The sequence below is a fragment of the Morus notabilis genome, unplaced genomic scaffold, assembly GCF_000414095.1.
Source record: "Morus notabilis unplaced genomic scaffold, ASM41409v2 Scaffold89, whole genome shotgun sequence".
Taxonomy (NCBI): Eukaryota; Viridiplantae; Streptophyta; class Magnoliopsida; order Rosales; family Moraceae; genus Morus; species Morus notabilis.
The window spans coordinates 94,050-94,671 of NW_010357100.1; positions in this window are offsets into that span (position 1 = coordinate 94,050).

Genomic DNA, 622 nt, shown 5'->3' on the forward strand with positions numbered 1-622 from the left:
AGCCCGACCCCGATCCGCCCGGGATTTTCGGGCCGCCCGCCCGAGCCCGAATTTCCCCTTGAACGGGCCGCGGGCTTGTATTCGGCGGCCCGAGCCCGCCCGAATTACCCAAATTTTTTAAACTTTTTTTTTAATATTAAGTTATTTATATATATATTAGTATTACAATTTATATATATATATTATATTTATATATATATTACAATTTGAAATGAACACACGAACTCGGGTTTTCGGGTAGAATTCGGTTAAAAATTCAAAAAATAGCCGTTTTCGGGCAACTCGGGTTTTCGGACAGAATTCGGGCAAAATTCAAAAAACTAGCCGTTTTCGGGTATTCGGGCACCTCGGGCGGGCTCGGGCAATTCAGGCAGGCAGGACAAATTCGGGCAAAATTCAAAAAAAATCAAAAATTCGGCCTTCGGGTCGGGCAATTCGGGCACACCCAATTTTCAGGCAATTTTCGGGTCGGGCTTGGTCGGAAAAATTCAAAAAAATCCCGGCGGACGGCGGTATACGGTGGCTAGACGGCGGCGGGCAAGGGTGGACATGTCAAATTCGGGCTGCCCGAGCCCGAACCCGAATTTCTTGCTTGGGCGGGCGGGAATTGGGCCGGCCCGCC